The following is a 17,858-nucleotide window of genomic DNA, read 5'->3' on the forward strand; positions in this document are numbered from 1 at the left end:
CAAGTCGAGAACGACATCAATGCCACAAGTTTCTTCAGTCTCGCCTCGTTTCGACTGCAGTTGTAGGAGTGAGCGTCTTTTGAGGTTACGGCGTTGTGTGTGCGTGAGTGTATGGACATATGTAGCGACATGTGTGTGCGTGTGTGTGTGTGTGCGCGTTTGTTCTTGAATGGTTTTCAAACACTTCCAGCTCTGTGACCTACATGTTACATCCATCTGTGCATTTAAGTACACAAAAGCAACATTCTTCATCCTTACAAGGACACTAAATCCTTTGGGTTGGAGTTGTTTTTTTTTTCCTTTTGGCAAAGGAGCCAATTGGCTCTCATGATGACGATTACATTTATTGGCCACGTTATGAGGTACACCGCCGCAATCTGCGACCGGGGAGTTGGATCGGAAATCAAGCTTTGAAAAAAGTTCATCATGTGCAATTGACAAAGGTTTTCTCCGGAGGGGGTATTTTATTTTTTGCGGTTGTCATTTGGCGTGGCGTATAACGGACAGAGCTTATGTTTCTGTCAATCAAAAGTATTTATTTATTTTTTGGGGGCGGGGGGGTGCTTATCTTTTTATCTTTGCATCATCGCAATGTTCCACACGCAGCTTGCGTGCGTGGTGTCTCTTTTATGGTAAAAAAATATATAACTTATTACATCACAACGTAACGAGCGGAAGATAAGCATATAGGTTGCCAGGCAAAATCAATGAACAAGGCAAACAGTGAACAAATCGGGAGCAAAATGCATGTAGGTGAGGCCTGTTCGCTGCTCTGCAATGGGCATCATTAGATTAGCAAAGATGCCTGTTCGCTGATCTGCAATGGTCATCATTAGATTAGCAAAATGCATATGGGTGCCCAAGTGCATACATGTAATAACTATTGTCTGTTTTGCTATAATTATCATTAGGTGTGTATCATGGATACGCACCGTAAAAATCTAAAAGCGTCTAAATGCGTATGCAAAAAAAAATAAAAATCTAAAAGCGTATGCAATTACACAAAGGCCCAGTAGGGGGCCCCTATTATATTTTAAAATAAAGCCCATTGTGATACCGTTATAAATTAGAACCGAGGTATGAGACTTTCTTTGATACCATTAAAATCTATCTGACAAAGATTGTCACGGCCAATCAGAATTACAAAACGCATCATGATACCATTAGAACTGATAAAGTGAGGGGCGGCCCTAGGTACCAGCCAATGAAATGAAAGGGGTTGGCCCCACAAAACTCGATAAAACCGGTGCTTTGTCCCTGGAGAGTTCAGAGTTCTGATGTGCACATCTGTACCTCTCCAGGTTTTGATTGAATAAAACTCGCTTGTGACCAGCCTGCTACTTGGACTCATGACTAAGTTTGTACTTAGTTTCTGATATACTCCGGCCTTGAACTCCCCTGGTCTGCGGCTCAACGAAGGAACATCAGTGTCGGCCCTCCTGCCCGCCGCCGACCCCCGGGAGAGGCGAGACGCCTCCGTGCCTCCCCGAGGAGGCGTGGGTCCAGCTAGGGGCCGACACCACAAATGGGACTTGTTAATTTTTGCCGCAGGTCGTTCGGCAAAACGGGAGCTACGAGGGTGCTTTAAGCTGTTCGGCTTGACCCCGCACTTTTTGTCAGTTGGCCTGCGCTTCAAGGGGCCGCAATTGAGCCCCTCTTGTAGACGGTGGCCAGCTCACAACACTCTTTGGACAAACTGACAGGGAAAAATAGCCGAGCGTGATGGATGAAATGGGGGTGGGAGGGGGGGGGGGTGGAAGAAATGAAAATCTACAACAGCGAATGCCGCATGTCACGGGGCGTCATTGATCAGCTAAATGGCTGCTTTAGACTGAGGCGTTTATACATAAATGTCATATCCAGGAATTCAAGCACTCGGAAGGGTATTTATAGTTTGCCACGTCTTTGTGTAGTAAATATATGCATCTAATACGCGCCTCATCAGCTCACTCGACATATGACCCATCTAAAAGTGTCACGCCGACACATTTGAAACGCGCTCGACCACGTGACGACGCGTGCACTCTCACCAAGTGCTCGACGGGCCAGCTGAGCAATTCGACTTATGTAATCTGACTTCAATCTCATACCGCGCCGCGCTACAACACATTGCAAATGCAAAGGTGTCGCTTTTTGTCAGCCGAGCGGGGCAGAGCCGCAGTCGCAGCATATTAGGAAATCCATATCAAAGTGTTGCAAGGCAGATCTGTTAAGCAAGCTCGGTCCTGCATTTCACAAGAAAAGAAAATCCCTTTCGCAACTGGATAGAAAAATCAACGACGTATGCGGGGAAGATAATTCAACAAAATAAAAGCTGTATTGGGATGGGATGGAAAATTCAGGGAGGAGGTCAAGTAATCTGAAAAAAAATTCAGATGAGACCAAATGGTAATAATGACCACAGGCACAAACAGAAGATGTGTTTCTAAGAATCTTGTGGGGTGCGCTGTTACGCAACCCTTTTGAGATAACTGGCCCCATGTCTAACTAGTTGTATACTAATCGAACAAAGACAGGCATTTATCTGCGCTCAGCCCAATTGATCATGATACAAACGTCTTACACTTATTGATGAAGAAAACAACAACAAGGGAAAAAAAAAACGAACGGTTCTGCACATGGTCGTTGCTTCGGTTCTCAACGACACTACAGTAGCACTACGGCTCTTCCAATTTCTTTTTAATCTAATCTACAAATCCACTTTGATGTGGTGGTGAAGATACACATTGTTAGCTTTCCACCTATGTATCACTTTGTCATAATTAAATATTTGGTAATGCTAAGGAATGACTCCAGGAGCCAAAGGTTTAGGTGGTTTTACAAGTTGCATTGCATAGAAAAGCGAAGGGACACACAATCGCACGTTTGTACGATCACACAGGAGGTTTTGTTGCCAAAACATTTAAATATCCTCATTGACACCGGGGTTTTTTTTTCTCTTCTCCTTAATCGTTTCGATTTGCCTAATTTTAAAAAGGGGCGGGAGATTGCCTGTTGACTGTCACGCAAGCCTCCAGCTGTAAGGCCTTCCAAAAGTACAAGCTCACAAGTATCTGATGAAGCTATGTACATACTTAGCTGTTTACCGTTTCCAACCAGAAAAGCCAGTCGAGCTGTACAAAGCCGAATGCAATAAAAAATAAAAGCCCACTTTGTTTGCATGCGTTCCCCCACGTCTTACTTGACTTTTTGTTTGTTGCTAAGAGATGCAATGGATTAGGGATACGACCAACGCCACAGAACGTTGTGCCTTCGCCCCGGCGCTACACTTCACAGACTTACTGTCATTTACTGTTTACTGGCGGAGCTGTTGTCTCCAATCTGAGTCACTACAGATACGCCTCAAAGCACATGATCGCCCTTCAGCTCGGCCAATGGTAATCACCAGCCTGGCTAATGCACATGAATGGCTGGTTAGTGTGGTCTCTTTGGATGTGGCAAAATTCTTCTCTTTGAAGAGCAGTTTGTCCCCCCGCCCCACCAGACCCCCATCCCAGCCCCCAGGATGCAACCCAAGCACATCAGCTGGTTCTGGAAACATTCCGCAAAATATCATGACGCATGATCGTTGGCACGGCTTTGCCATCTTGATTGGCTACCGAAACACCAGAGCGCTTGAGGCGGCACTTCACGTAACTTTTAGATGTGAGAGTTCATTTCAATGGGGTTAGGTTAAAACTAAAAACAACCCTTTAATCACTGGTTACCGCCACTTCAAGAGGAGTGTATTTCGAACTACTCTGTGTTAGTTAAGTGACCTGCCAGACTGTTTACATTGGCTTCCGAATGATTGTCGAATGATTGTCGCAATACAATGAGACTTAACCCTGTATAGAGATGTGTGTGTGTGGGGTGGGGGGGACTGCCCTTTATATATATATATTTGTGTGTGTGTGTATTATATACATATATATATACATATATATGTATATAATATATATATATATATATAGTATATACATATATATACACACACACACAGTGTATATATATATATAGTGAGAGAGAGATCTATATCCATCTATATATATATATATAGACACACACACACACGCACACACACACGCACACACACACGCGCACACTCATAGCGTACGTGTTTTTATACGCACCGAGACAAGTTCAACCAGTTACGGACAATATGGTATAAGACCTCGAAAAAACGCCACGAGAAGCCACGGGACTTTCTGTGACTTTTCTAAACTCTTGATTGGAGGACAGTCAACTGTCAACTGTCAATGTTCTATATCTGACATTGTAATTATTAACAAAGTAGTTGGGAACGACGCCACAGCCTTCCTGGTAGTTACAGACAAGGAAACACTTGCTTCAAGACATGTTTTTACAAAAATAATAAGATGAATGCCACACAACTGACATACATGCATATGTGAAAACAATGCCTCACTGTATTGAGGCATCGGAATGCATGACCGGAGCAGTTGCTGTTGCTTTTTTTAATAACGCGTGACAGCTGGCAAATGCAGATTCACGTCGAGAGAGATTTTGTTAAAATGTGTGTCGACTTAGATACTAGGTCTTTGTTTTTTTCTTTTTTTTTAACGCAGAGCAAAGCAGAAATGTGTTTTCAAAAATACCTTTGTCCAGTGGATACAAAAAGTCACCACACCCGCGTTCAAATGAAACAAAATAAATAAATACATAATGTGACCCCTGACTTTTCCTATTAATCGTTTCAAGAAGGGAAGTGAAAATAAACAGCCTTATCAATGCAATTGCAGATCATAAAACTCATAAAAGTACACACAAAACATACACACGTTCACCACTTTCCCCCCCCCCCCCCCCCCCCTGCCGCTGCGACCAGGTAATTTTTTTTCACCAATTCATCTGGTTAAGATCTGATCGAAACCGTTCAAGAAAGTAGTAAAATGATAACAAAATCTCCCATGCACATGAGGGAAAATTTTGGGCCCGATTTCCAAAAGGCATATATGCTGCTTATCATGAAAGCAACACCGTCGCCACGGCGAAGCACGGCGGCGGAAGCGGAGATCGGCGACTCGATTCTTATGACTCGACTCGAGTCGAACTCGAGTTGCTATTTTTAACGACTTGGGACTTGCTTGCCAGTAATGTGGGAAGGACTCGACTTGGGACTTGGTTATCCAAGTGACTCGACTTGACTGAGACTTGAACTGCACCACATCGCACGTCATCTTGTTTTGTGTTTGAAATCTGGAATTTAACATTGTTTGCCTTTTTTTTTAAAGAAGGGAAGCAATAAAAAAAGAAAGAAAAAAAAGAGGGTTGTCGTTTCATTTCACAGCGTCAGTTGTTGGTGTGACGTGGCGACGAGAGCAACTCACTCACAGTTTAGCTCGTGAACGCTGGTTTGAATGATAGCAAACAGTTCAGCAGAGTTCAGTAAACGTCACTCGAGTCGACTTGATTTGGGACTTGCTTGAGACTTGAAGGGTACGAATTGAGACTTACACATGTGACTTACGCCCACCTCTGGATGGAAGCATCCTGTTTTGTTTTGTTTTGTTTTTTAATTTGATTGAAGTTGGACATGGGGCTTTAAGATAGGGTGGTAACAATTATGAACAGTTCAAAATAGTCATCAGCGTGAAAACATAAGCTTCAGGCTTTCAGTTAGGAAGCAAAAAAAAAAAAAAGTCTGAAAAAAATCCTGATGGAACAACTGAAATTTATTTGGAGTTAATCAGAAGAACTTTAAATGGAGGCAGGTGTGTCTGAAATGTAATTGGTTCATTCCGAACACAGTCACAAGCCAATTATTAGAGTGTTTAGAGGTTCTTGGGTTTTTTTTTTAACTTATTTATTTAATTGAGTCACATATGTTACAGGTCACATTAATGGAAAAAAAAGTTTTGAACAGGGGTGTGTAGACTTTTTTTTTTAATATATCCACTGTACAGTGAAGGTATGTGTGGACTTAGACCCAATAACAATGGAAGGGAGGTTTTTACTCGTCCTTGTCTGAACAGTTTTTCGGTGGGATGGATTGGTGAAATTCACTCCGTTGTCTCTGCTGTATGTACTTTCAGGAGAAAATAAAAACCGTATGTGTGGCAACAGCACAAAACATTCCACAAACCTGAAGCTACTAGTAGGATCAGTTTGGTTTCTTTGTATTGATCCTAAACGTCAGGCGCATTGTGAAACAGTCTCATTAGCTCAACTTAAAATAGTTTATTGCCATTTGGTAGTTGAGAAACAGGTACTGCATACCTTTGCTTTCATCATGGGCCTAAAGCGTTGGCAACCAACACGAGGAAGAGGAAAAAGTTTCGGTTTGAAGTTTGCCGTTAAAAGCAGCCAAATTAATAACGAGTCTCCAACAGGGGGGAGGGGGTGGAATCCAGATCTTCCCGTGCCTTTATCAAGGTTGACTTTCGGGCAATAAACAATGTAGACAGTATCCAAGAGAGATATTTGGAGAGGGATTATATCAGACTCCCAGTAAAAATGAGAATTCAAAAAGAAAAGTGTCTGCCAAAAGAGCTTCTATCAACAGACAACGCGTATTCTTTTGGCTGCGTTGGTGAAAGGGCGGGGGAGGAAAGAAAAGAAAAGAAAAAAAAAAGGGGGCTATAAATTCAACGTAAACACTTCCAAAATGTCTTCATTTTTAAAACAGAGCCGCAACGTAAACAGCATTGTGGGTTTAGTTGAGTCGCTTCTCAGTGCATACAGACAAACCTGGACATAGAGCTTGTGAGCAACCTTAACATTTTGGCTGCTGTGGCTTCTGTTTGCTGGCTCAAGGCTTGAAAAAAAAAAAAAAAAGGTATTTTCTGAGCCAAGATGGAAGCACAAAACACAAAAGTGACAGTATATTCGTTTGGAAAAGTTAACCAACTACTCCCAAAAAAAACAACAACAACACACCGACATAGCAAAAATGCTCAACCTCTGCTTCGATTCCTTTCCCATGCAGCGAGGCCCAGCTCGCCATGACTTGTAGCGAACCATATGGGTAAACAGGGTGAACTGAGGACACACATGCCTCTTGGCAAACGCATGTCTTCACTATTAGAATCCAGGATACATTTTTCACATGATTTGAATGCCAAGACCTGCTTGTGTGTTCAAAGCAACAGAATGCAGAATAGGTTTCAATGTGTGTGTCTTTCACGCGCACACGCAAGCACAAATTAACTTTTTTTTTTTCCTTTCGCAAAGTTTACAACACACATTTCAACGCTCGAACAGAGCTCTGTGTTACAAAAGACCCTTTAACTTGTGGATGCTTGAAAAAGTTTTTTTTTGGACATGCTTTTTTTTATTTTTATAGCAAACAGAAGAGACTTGGGGGCGGGGGTTGTGAAGGGGGTGGGGGGGGGGACACATGCAAAGAGAATCATGGCGGTGGAGTCAAGGTAATGGGAACGCACGCTGCCACGATTCAATAGAATCGGATCGACAACGCTGTCATTTCCTGACAATGATTTACTGTGTGCATGATTCGACAAGGAAGCACAAACCCAGACGGAACTACAGAAACAATTTTGGCATGAAAGCTCGAAACAGGACTGACTGTAAAAAAGTGCTGTAAAAAAAAAAATCGATAGCTAGCTAGCTAGCTAGCTAGCTAGCTAGATAGCTAGATAGCTAGATAGCTAGATAGATAGATAGATTACTGTTTCTCTGTAATGTTTCTCCTGTCTTGTCTTTGTCATTCGCAATCACGCCACAGATAGCCCGTATAGACTGTGAAGGTTTTGCGGCGGTGTAACTTTACACTCTCTGTACAGTAAGCATGAGCAGAAACGCAGAACGTGTCGACATCTCGTCCCCGCGTTGGAATGTTTGCTTTGTATTCCCCGCGTAGCCGATATCAAACAATACAATCTGAGAAAGGCTGTATTTCTGATCACGGGAGAACGACGGAAATGACATTGTGATTCGTAAGACTGACATTTGGGCTGTATTGCATGGGAACAAAAGCCCGCTGACAACAACGTTCACAATTTGGGCCTCGATGTGTGCTTTCATTATGCATTCCTGTGATACTGGCAGGGAGCAGAGATTCCAAAGCGAAAGTCTTCAGAGAAACCGAGAAAAAAATGCCTTCCAAGTTTTGTGCCTGACATTTTTGCTCTGCAAGTCAACAAACTGGGAGAGCTTCTGAATTGTGTGATGCCAATTCGGCCAATTTTGAGAATAAACAACATATTTCCTAAAAACACCGGGAGCATCTCAGCCTGCCGAATTTAAAGAAAGTCGTGATGATGAAAGTTCAGTCCAAGTGCCAATGGATGCATAAAACTGGAAGGAAATATTTAGTTATTCCACGTTTGACCTTGATTGAAAAAGAAAATTCACCACATTACAAAAGTTCACCATTCCCTCGCCACACTGATGTGTCGGCCCGGAGCCAGACCCCACGCCTTCTCCCGGAGACCAGGGGCGCGCCCAGGCGTTCCGCCTCTTCCCGGGCGTCAGCTGAAGGATCCGGTGGGCCGACACAAAAGAAGCGAGGCGAGGTTTCTTAGTTGAGCCGCAGATCAGGTGGACACACCAGAAGTTTCTAAGAGCTTGAAGCCGAAATCGTTCGAAGTCCAAAAACAAAGTCCAGAGGCCGAGGTGGAGGCTGGTCACAAACAAGTTTATTCAATCAAAACCCGGAGAGGTACAGATGCGCACGTCGGAAAACTGAATTCCCCCGGGAATACACACAGGTTTTATAGCGACATGAGGGGCAACCCGTCTCATTTCATTGGTTAGTTTCTACGATCGTTTGTTAACTTAATGGTGTCATACTGCGTTGTGTAATTCTGATTGGCTGTGGCTTTCTTCGTTAGCTAGATTTTAATGCTATCTATAGTTACTTCACAACCTGGTTTATGGATTATAATGGTATCACAGTTGTTCTGTTTATAAAAATATAATAGGGGCCCCCCTTGTGTGATTGCTTGTGGCTTTAACCATACCCGTATGCGTGGCCACCTAGCGATGATTTTTGCTGGGCAGACTACAGGCATTTTGCTAATCTTGCTAAGCTGACCATTCCAGGACAGCTAACTTGCTTTGCTATGTTCAATGTTTGCTATGCTATGCTAATCTCAACAATGACCATTTCAGGACAGCTAACTTGCTTTGCTATAATAACCACATTCCATTGTAGGGTCGTTACCTTGTGTAGCTATAGCAACCATACTCATCTCCCGCTCGCTACATTGGAATGTACAAGGCTTGTATTCTTTATCTTCAAACATACACCGTTTAACGTAGAACAGATACCCCAATGCACACGCACTTCAGTACTCTCTTTGCTGCGTAGGTCAAGCCCTTGATGAAATGATATAGAAAAGCATCGAGTGTTTTGTCCGAATGAAACCTATTAGAGGAGATCAAAAGTTGGTAGCTAACATGCTTCGCTAATATACAATTAGCTTCTTGGTCCCACATTTGTTTGACGTATTAATTTCTCGGTTCGACAACCGTATGCCCGCTTTTTCTCTATTAACTATGATTTATTAACGTGGTTTAACACAATATTAATATAAAAGGGACACTAGAACACCCCCCACCCTTCCTTGCCAAAACCAAATGAGTTTCTTTTCCTTGTCTTGCAGCTGCGAAGAAAATCACCAAAATTCATGTAGCAGCATTTTTCAGTTGGATGAAAGCAGCGAGAGCTTGCGCAGGAGACAACTCTCATTAATTACATGCAACAGCAGCACATTTTCCCGTTGTGTTACTCGTATGGGACAAGTTGTTTTTGTTGTGGCTAAAATAGGGTGCTGTGCGATGGCAGCGATCCACCAAATTATTTCTCCTTTGCGAACATTCGCATTTGCGCCCAATATTTAGGAGGATTATCGCTTTTATGCAGTCACTTCATTTTTAAAAAAATCAATGCACAAATAATGTGTTGAGCTGAATAATACCAACTGCCGCCACATGTTTCTGTTTTTTTTTTTAATTACCATTCAATCACAAAATGATTTTTCCCCCTTCTGTTCATCTCTTCAACCTATAACTCGACATCATAAGAAATAATTACTTGTTGCCATTTTTTCCCCAGTTGTTTTATAAAATAGCATATTTGAAAATGCGCAGTTCACCATCGTTTGAGGACTAAAAGTATCCTGTCGATTAATCGGCTTCTTCAAGGTGGTGGCTTTAGGACTGCCAAAACATACAAATTGTTGATAATTACCTATTCTGTTTATTTTGGGCAACTGCGACTAACTATACATTGAGTGGTGGGTTGATTAATTTAAGCGCTGTGTACATACAAACATACGAACTAAAAAAAAAAGTAGCCTTTTATATATGTGTGTGTGTGTGTGTGTGTGTGTTTGGAAATTTGCTTGGAAAATTATTCTGGTGTACTGTATTTGTAGACATTTGTACATTTTCTTTTATTTTCTGCTTTACAATATTGTGATGAGTATTAAAAAAAAATTCACTATTTGCAGAAATAATACATAATGTGTCATTTTCACAGACTGTCGTTCGACTGCCTGACGGTGAGTTCGGTTGGCACCCGTTTTGCCTTGAGCTAACGTTACCAAATATGGTTCCTTGCCTTGTAAAGTGCAACAATATTGCAGTTGAATCAAAAGATTTGTTTTCCTCGAGCTTGAGAAGCTCTTCTACCATGCAACATGTGGAGTGGGAAGGAAGAAAAAAAAAGTGGCTGCTAAAGACTCAAGGAAGGAACAACAAATGAGTTTCGGTGTGTTTGTTTGTTTCAACAGCAAATTAAAATTGTATTGCCAAAATGAATATACGAATATAATAGAGCTAGGATGGACTCTCGAGCCTGACTTGATTAAAGGTCGACGATTATTAGAATTTTCTTTTCACACACATTACTTCATAATATTGTGTACTTGAAATGTGTGGCGTATGTACATTTTTGTCAGCAAAATGTATATATATATATACAACCACCCTCTCGTTAGTCTTGAAAATATTTGCTGGTAAAAAGGCCGTTTGCAAAAAAAATAAATAAATGACAGAAAGGGAACGCTGCAGGGACCTCAATTGGGACCACAGTGAATTAACATTATTTGGAATACTGACCAGTAAACCAACAGTAAAAACACATTAATTATTATTATTTTTTTTTTTTTGGCGGGGGGAGGGGGATGCATCACTATGAACTATACTAGACACAGCTGTAAGACTCTCTGTAATATTAAATGTGTGACCTGATTGAAGAATTTCTTTCTGTGTAAAAAAAAAATACATTTGAGGATGTGAATTGTTGACAAGCTAGAGCACGACAGAAGAATTGTGACACCAAAAGAAAATTGGGATTGATTGCTGGGTGTGGATTAGCACCCTCTTCACACACGTGCGCTCATAAACACACACACACACACACCTTGCTCTACAGTTTCTCCTTCATATAATAATGAGCTTCCTTGGTCTGCAGACATGCTCTTAAATATTCATTAGTCATGGGTGGGATTTTAAGCAGTGACACAAAAAGCGGACGCACGGTGATGCACAAACACTGTGCATATTAATGTACACACGGAATATATGCATATAAATAAATAGTGATTCCACGGAGATGAAACATGTCACACTGAGGCCTTATCTCGCCTCCTCTGGGGTGATGAAATCACTTTTGGACATCAAGCTGTGGTGAGAGCTCGCACACGCTCACACGCGCGTGCACACACACACACACACAAGTACTCTTCAATTCATCAAACAATAAAATGTACAAAAATACAGGTGTTGAGTTTCGTCTTTGCAGATAAAAGGACTCCCACGACCACATTTTACTGCACTCCCCCACATGCTGGCCAGTCGATCAATACAATCACATTTGGAATGATCTCATGTCACATGTGCTACATCAGGCAGCAATAGTCTCCCCCTCCACATGTGTCAAGCCACAAATGCACTATTCATTCCATTATGGACTGTAACTTGTAACATATTGTGCAAGACAGTCAAAAAAAATTTAATTGAAGGACCCAAAAGGACTGTTTGGTATTGCTTCATTTGGAGCAACAACACCAGGCTCAACCTCTGACTTTGGCCCACAACGTGCCCAAGTTGGATGGTGCAGGAGCTTATATGGTGTGAAGCGGTTAAGGTACACAAGAACATGCTGTATGATTCGACATGAATCTGACCAAGACAAGCTCAGTGGGACAACATCTGTGAGCAACTCACACACTCGCACGCTCTGTCTTGTCCTCACACACACGCAAGGGCTCATATGTGTGCATCGGTATATCAAGCAGTAATAACTGACATGTTGATCCAACTCAGGCCCCGTCCGAAAATTTAACGACATCTAATTATCTTTATATTTACAGCCACCTATGTGTAATAATATTTTTTAAATAATAGCTTGTGACCTCCTCCTCTCAACAAAACAACCTTAAGGCTCACTGAAAAACCTCCTCTTGCAACTTTAATCACACTACAGCATGCACGGCTCCAAATCTAGGCCAACCTCCGCCAAAAAAACATTTTCACATATCGCTGGCATTTAATAAATGGTGCACAATTGAACTTGTGACACACACAACCGATTCGAAGCTTAACTGTATTGTTGGAGCATTAGCCAGGCTTCCTTACCTGCTCCGATGAGCACGTCGTCGTGTATCACCATCTCCAGAAGCTCTATTGATATTAATTCGTGTAAAAAAAAAAATGTGGGCAGGACATGTTCTCGGTTGGAATCGAGGCTAAGTTCCACAAAGTGATATGGCATGGACAAGAAGTGGGAGCTTGCGTGCCATGCTCGAGAAAGCGAATCTAAAGTGACCTAAAAGCCAAAACGCGCACACTTGTTCCGTTTTTTAAAATGTGAGCATCGCTGACGGTCACTTGAACGCGGCATTGTTCCGAAGTGCTTAAAAAAGGAAGAACAAGAAAAAAAAAGAAGAAAGTAAAGAGGGTCATGTAAGGTTGGGTCACGTTACCTTAGGCTGGGTTATGTTAGGTAGGTGGGCACGTAGAGAATAGTGACAGATGGGGGAAACTTGCGTCATGTCCAGCTTTCTTTTTTTTCCTTTTTTTTTTAAATCCGCGAATATAAATGGACATCGAAGCCCGGCAGCCGCGTGGACTGAGCCCTCTCCTCGCACGGAGGACGTTTTGGCATTGCTGTCCGACGTTTATTGAATAATCAGAATCAAGTTCGCGATACGACCACAAAAAAAAAAGAGTACACGCAAGTCGCCAGCTCTCCTCTTACCGAAAAAAAACTCCACAAGGAGCCCGTCACACATACAGGAAAATCCCTAATGCATATATCCATCCAACCCCTAGTTACTTACAAAAAAATCCATATGTCTTACCTCCACTTCGAAGCTCGGTGACCCTTAGAAAAAGTGGCATGGATCTCCCCCCACGACGACGTCTGAGCTAGAAGATGTCTAACGTGTCCCTTTCACTTTGTTTCATTTCTCACTTCCATCTTCTTTTCATCTCATCAATAAACACACGCTGCAGCCTACCTTCATAGAAGCAGCTCGCTTCAAATGTGCCCTCCCATTTTTTAACTATACATCGGGTACTTTGAGAGGGGGTGGGGGGCGGTGGAAGGGTGGGGGGGTTGCAGGCACGCCTTTTCACTTAAAGCTGCCATTGGGAGAGAACAGTGCACCGTCTTGGGTTGCTCGTCACTTATCGAGCCCCCCACGGAAGAGAGAGAGGGGAGCGAGAAAGGCTCCATTATGTGCAAGCAGTGGGAGTTGTTATCGTACTACTACTAGTCGTAGTAATGTGCCTCCTGCTCGCCGAGGGGCCACACTATTTACAAATAAAAGCCGCGGCGGTGACATGGCGACCTGTAAACACGGATGGTAAACCTCATTTGAAATAGTCACATATGTGTACTGGTGCTCGGAAAGGGAAGGAACTCTGGCAGATAGAATCAACCACGTCCACAAATGTGAATGAACTGTCACATCTCTTACCCTCTCTCTCTTCCTCTCTCTCGCGCGCTTCCTCCCCCGTCTAGATCACAAGGACGGTGGAGGAGTCGAGCATGTGTCCATCACGCGACTCAACTTCCTATTGGACGCTGATGATGTCACTCACGCGAAACAGCGGCAACTCGCCTCCCCATTGGCCGACGCCCCCGCCAATCGAGTACCGAGCACCAAACAAGCTAGATTGTCTGCCGTGTCTTCCACTTTCTACGCATTTCTATTTTCTCATTTATTTATTTTTTAACGTCCCGAGCCGACCTCGAGTTTGGGAGCAGGGGGGAACAAACGGTGCCGGTTCGCACGGCCAATCAGATTCGGAGGAGTGATTGCTTTTTTCTCCCCTTCGTGTTGTTGTTGTTGATTTTTTCTCTCTTCTTCCAACGCCTTGAGATAGATTTTGGCTGGCACAGAATGAAGCAAATGGGTCATGTGGGACCAACCCCCCGGGCCCCCTCTCCGCCTTAATGTCCCCCCTCCCTCGCTGTCTAGACAGTGACAGGTGTGCGTGTGTGCGCGCATACACGCATGTCTGTGGTCCACATCGGAATAATGAAGCGCGCGGTTGTTCGTATTTGATAATGACCGTGTATCATTTATATGTGAAAACCGTGCCGTGGATAGACACGGATACCGCTCAAGCGAAGCATCGCCAAATTTTAGTAGAAAGAAAAAAAGCGTTTCCTGACAAAGAGGTCAGCTAAGGTTACGCGCGTGCAACCTCGTTTCCCCTCCACAAGCATCGCGAGTGTTCGCGTAATGGCGGAAAACATCCACGTGTTGCAAAGAAATTAATTTTAAAAAGCCGAGCCACGTTTTCAACAACTTTAACAAGTATCATCGGAGAGGTAAAAGGGGTGAGCTTTCAGATAATGGCCATCTCCGTCGTGCGTGCGGAGATCTCCATTCGGGATACTGGATGCGTGTCCACGCCGGCCGGCGTGGGCTGGACGTGCGCGCCCTCTGCAGGACGTGGATATGGCTCCACGCCATGCGGGTTCAACGGAGGACAAGCCTCCCGCCACTGCTTTGACCTACATCATTACGTGTTAGAGAAACGCCCTCACCGTCACGAAACAGACTAATGGCACTTTTCTACTTCAGTGGAAGCGCCAAACGCCATAAACAAACAGGTTACATTAGTTAAATGTATGTATCCGTGTTTGACTTTTTGACACTTTTATGCTTTACGACAGCGATTCCCAACCAGTGTGCCGTGAGAGCCCTTAACGGTGTGCCGCGGGAACTGATCAAATGTCACGTAATCGGTGAGAAAATTATTTATGAATAACAAATAATATATCTTTGTCCATTTATCTATTCCAGCAATTTACAGTGACAGAAACAACAAATAAATGATCTTCTATTAGATGGCAAAAAGTATGAAACTGACATGTTTGGTGATGTGCCTTGTGATTTTTCAAACTCAAAAAACGTGCCTCGGCTCGAGAAAGGTTGGGAATCACTGGTTTAATAAACATACGAATTTAATTGACAACTATCTATCTGTCCATTACGTATAGATCAGTGGCTCTCAAACTGCAAAATATAGTAAGGCCACTTTGCTTTCTGAGTACTACAACAATGATGAACATTAAATACAGGCAGGACAATGATGAACATTAAATACAGGCAGGTAGTAGGCCCAAATGTTCATCAAAAATAAGGGTTTTACTGTTATAAGAAATTCCAACATGAAGTTCAATCATAATAATTTACTTAAAATGAACTATACATGACCGTTAAAAATAAATACAAATTGTCCTTAGTACATTTTTTTTGAAGTTCTTATAAATTAAAATGCGCCTTTGAGTTCAATACAACTGAACTGCAATGTAGTGGTCTTGAAAAGTAAAATTGCACTCGACCGGACTTTAAAAACAGTTCTAAACGGGTTGCAAGCATACCTAGAAGTTTCACCCGCATACTGTATGTTCGCTTGTACTTAATTCGGCATATTTGGCTAAATCAAATCATCGTTTAAGAAAAAAGAAATTGTGCGGAGAAGATCACAAGACTGCCTGGTGGCGACCCATTCAGAAGATCATCTTAACTATGTCTGAATTTCCATCACATGTATTTTTGAACCAAATGACTTGTTGAAATGTCAATTACAGTAATGTCCGTCTCCCTTGGAAAGACTTAACCTCACGCAACGTCTTTTCAAGTGACACGGCACCCACCCATTCAAACCGCGGGGGAAGAGAACAAGGCTAAAATCATCATTTTAAGCCATTTATCTTGTTTTCTCAATTGCTCTGCCATGGCCAAATAGCATGTAAGCCAGGCTTTGTTTCTTGTGCTCGTTTTCCACTCGCCAACTTCACCACCAAAGAAGCTTGGAAATAGCTTTGAGGCGCGTCTTCATGTCCTAAAGGTAAGATTTTTTTTTTCTTTTTTTGGGTGTTGATTCTTACTGTCCTCTTTCAAGTGCTTTTGTTTTCTCACATTGCCTAAGAACACAAACCCCAAATGTCTCTCACATGGTGTTCACAGAAACAAAATATATTAACTCCTTCATGCACCCATGGAACCTGAGAACATGAAAATCTGTCTGAAAGGGTAAAAAACAAAGAAACAAACAAAAGCTTCAAGTTCATTACTTCAAACCTATTCATCAATCATACCAGAAACAAAAAAATACCACCTTGCATAAACAGCATGCATCTTCTCTGTCCCCTCAATGCACAAAGCACATATTTGGAGTAACTTCTAAATACTGTTCTTAAAAAATAAAAATAAAAATAAAAAAGTGTTGAACCATCAAAAATTTTCTATGTGGCCAATTGCATTTGAGATACGATATCCAGGCTCAAAATCTCAATAAAGTTTCTTGTCGCCAGCCACACCAAATTGCAAATCACCCTTGTAATTGATACTGGGAAAAAAAAAATCCATTGGAGTAGTGGCCTAAAGTAGCCACAATGAAACAAGCAAACTTCGGCTGCGGGAGATCAATTGTAAGCTTAACGGGATTTTCAAAATTGTTTCTAGGGATGAGGCTGGATCACAATTTCTGGCCTCGTTCCTCTGGTCAGAGGTCAAACTTCCTCAGGTTTTAAAGGGTTCAAATCTCAAATAACAACAAACGGCAACTTTTACATAGCAGTGTACTGTATGCGGATTTTTGGTGTGACCGTTTTATTTACTCAAACGTGTATGGAAAAAGCTCTCATTACAGAATTAATCTTGAATGGCTTCTTTATTGATTTGGAAGGTGTGCAGCATTAACATTATTTGCACAAGCTTTAATAATTCATCAAGAATGGGGCGTTATGCTGGCGAATATTAATTGCAGGTTCGGATTGAAACGGTTCTTTGTCGAGGTGTGGTCGAATGAGAACGGGTGGGTAACTGCTGACTTCCAAGGTCTTTCTGAAGTTTATAAAAAATGTCTAAATGGAATGGAAAAAAAAAAACGTTTTCGAAATGATGTTTTAAAAATTTTGAGGTTCCAAAGTTCTTTTTCCAGCCACACAATTCTAACAATGATTCTGCTCTTGGTGATATTTTCTTTCCACCCACCAAACCTTGACAGCCAAACCTGTTATTGAGTGTACTTTTTTTTTCTTTTTTCTTTTTTCTTTTTTTTTGCTAGAGTTAAATTTGACACGAGGAAGGGAAGGAAAAAATGGAATAAATAACTCTTGATAAATTCCTCATTAATTCTACTCATCAGTAAACATCAAAGTATTCATTAAAAAAAAAAAGATGCAAATAACTTCATGGACGGGGACACACACACACACACACACACACACACACACACACACACACACACACACCCACAGAGTATCTGTGGTAACACTTGAGCCGAACAGTTTTTAGTAGTGTGTAGGTCAAGCCTATTCTCACATCTCTAAACAGAGCCAACGAAGGACAGCGGCAAGACTTTTCTTCTTCGGCGTTTGTGCATGCATGCATCCAAAGGACCTTTGGCATCTGTGTGGA

At 42.2% G+C, this 17,858-nt stretch overlaps 1 protein-coding gene across 3 annotated transcripts in view; it reads right to left on the reverse strand.

Moving 5' to 3' along the window:
* The window catches only part of zbtb20 (zinc finger and BTB domain containing 20), a 35,082-nt gene extending 21,180 nt beyond the window's left edge, over positions 1-13,902 (reverse strand). Inside the window, exon 1 of one of the 3 annotated variants that reach the window (XM_052046701.1) lies at positions 13,275-13,902. The gene's annotated coding sequence lies outside the window, so the exon portion shown is untranslated. The other 2 variants (XM_052046704.1, XM_052046703.1) reach the window with 2 other exon arrangements.
* Positions 13,903-17,858: the final 3,956 nt, after the last annotated feature.

Source organism: Hippocampus zosterae, chromosome 16 (genome assembly GCF_025434085.1).
Source record: "Hippocampus zosterae strain Florida chromosome 16, ASM2543408v3, whole genome shotgun sequence".
Classification (NCBI taxonomy): domain Eukaryota; kingdom Metazoa; phylum Chordata; class Actinopteri; order Syngnathiformes; family Syngnathidae; genus Hippocampus; species Hippocampus zosterae.